The sequence below is a fragment of the Acanthopagrus latus genome, chromosome 13 (assembly GCF_904848185.1).
Source record: "Acanthopagrus latus isolate v.2019 chromosome 13, fAcaLat1.1, whole genome shotgun sequence".
In the NCBI taxonomy this organism is placed as follows: domain Eukaryota; kingdom Metazoa; phylum Chordata; class Actinopteri; order Spariformes; family Sparidae; genus Acanthopagrus; species Acanthopagrus latus.
In genome coordinates this window covers 19,866,938-19,869,105 of record NC_051051.1, presented here as the reverse complement: position 1 = coordinate 19,869,105, position 2,168 = coordinate 19,866,938, and positions in this window count along the sequence as shown.

Sequence of the window (2,168 nt, the reverse complement as noted above, 5' to 3'; positions counted from 1 at the left end):
GCTTTGTGCCGGCCTCATTCTTTATTTCATTCCTTGGTCCATCCATTTCGCTACAAAGAAAAACCAGATAGGTTATCAGAGCTAACAGAACAGAGGCTAGCTAACATTAGCTAACAGTTTAGCTCTTGACAGTTCTTAAATACTTGTTTTTATTCCCTGAAATCCTGAGAGCAATAAGGCTATTACAGCTGGGAGATTTGTGGTAGATACATGCCAACAAAACCATGATTTTATTGGTTGATGTTTGCATTTTACTGTCCTGTACGTTAGCTAGTAAATACTCTTTTAGCCCAGAACACTGACAGAGAAGATACTGACATTCTACATGCTAATTCATGCAATTTTAGGGCCCGAGCAGTGAATTAACCTCCTAACCTGCTGGGGAAAAAAGAAAAGAAAAACTGCATAGACTAGCACCAAAACGCAACATATGCTTGTCTTGCTAGTTTTTCCAGTAGGGTAACATGCTAGACTCTGCTCCATAGCTAACAGTATGAAGGCTAGCTTCATACTGTTAACTCTTCATAAAAGTTAACTCTTGTCAATTCTTGAAATCCTGGCTTTATCATGTGAAATCCTAATCTATAAATTAACAAGGTAACTACCGCCGTGAGATAAAATTACCGTACAATAAAAAGGAAAACGAGCTGGTAGGCTATGTGAGCACAGTGTCAGAAAGGAGAGCCAAAAAATATAGCTAGCTAGCTAAGTACATGTGAATCAATGCTACAAGTATAGAAATATTTCCAAATATTCAAAATTGAAAGGAAGAATAAGTACCTCATATATAATAACATACAGTACATCTGAGATGTGAGATGTTAACAGAATAAATAAGAATAAATCTCTGGCAGCTGATAATGAAACGGCAACAAAAATGTGGAGATGCTGTGGTAAACTTTATTTTTCACATTTCACAGCTTAAGCCAGAGACAATACGAAGCCTTTTAGATTCAGCCATGAGAAAGAAAAAAGCAAAGAAGAAGCCACACAATCAACAGAGAAGCATGGATGATGTAAATGGAGCGCAGTCCAGAGAGGAAGTCACATCAGCCACATAACATAACAACTCAGACTCAGAGACTTAGAGGTTCGGTGAAGATGTCACCGTGTGTGTATAGATTTACATGAAGTAATACAAAGCTAACACACACACAGAAAAAAAAGGTTCAACTTAAGTACAAAAAAATTGAGAAAAAAAAAACAACAGTCGTAAGCCAGACCATCGGAGTGACCGTAAACATGAAGCAATACATTCCCAGAGGAAGATTGTTAATACAGACATACAAAGCACGCAATAATACCTGTAAAGACTGTAGTTAACTGTAGTTACTTTTTATTTGTTGTTAGTGACCTGATGGATTTGTTTGCAGTTGCAACAGCTAAAGACAGTGAGGGAAAAGGTTTTCTACATCAAAATTTAAAAAAAATAAAATAGAAATGGATCAGTATAGTAATTTACCACTTTAGCTTGTCAAAAGTAAAAAGTGCCAATATTTTTCTATTTCTACTAAAGTTTCCAAAGAATATTTTAACTTTTGAGATTTATAGTTTGTTACTGTTAATACAGGATTTCTGATGTGTTTAACTAGCTGATATGTGGGATGTGGTATGACCCCCTTCATGGCCATACCACTAACGGAAAAGTTGTAGGGACAGTATGGCTACAATGATTTTATTATTTTGTGTTAAGTACATGAGTACATGAATTCACTGACATTCATATCACATTGTTCTCATTACTTCCCAGCCATTTCTAACAATCATTGTGTAGCATTATGAGTTTGTTAAATTGTCCTCGACAGATGGATAGATTAGCCAATTAAAACATTCATCAAAGTTCCTAAAAGTTTTTGCTTAAATTGATTACGAGACTGTAGCTGTGAGTAGTTTTAATGTTTGTTAAAGGGCTTATGGTTTGATTGAAGCTTTATGAAAAAAGCCTCCAGCAGGTCAAAATTAATTGTTGTAACACTCCAATTTATAGTTTACATTATGGGGAGTGCTATTTCCTAGCTGAGGAAGCATACTGCTGCCACACCAGAAATAGAACAATTGATTCATTAACATTGTATTGTTATATCAAGTTGTTTTTTTTCATGTTATAACAATATAAAAATTATACTTGTATAACAAAACAAGTTTCTTGTCCCTTGATAAGTTTATAT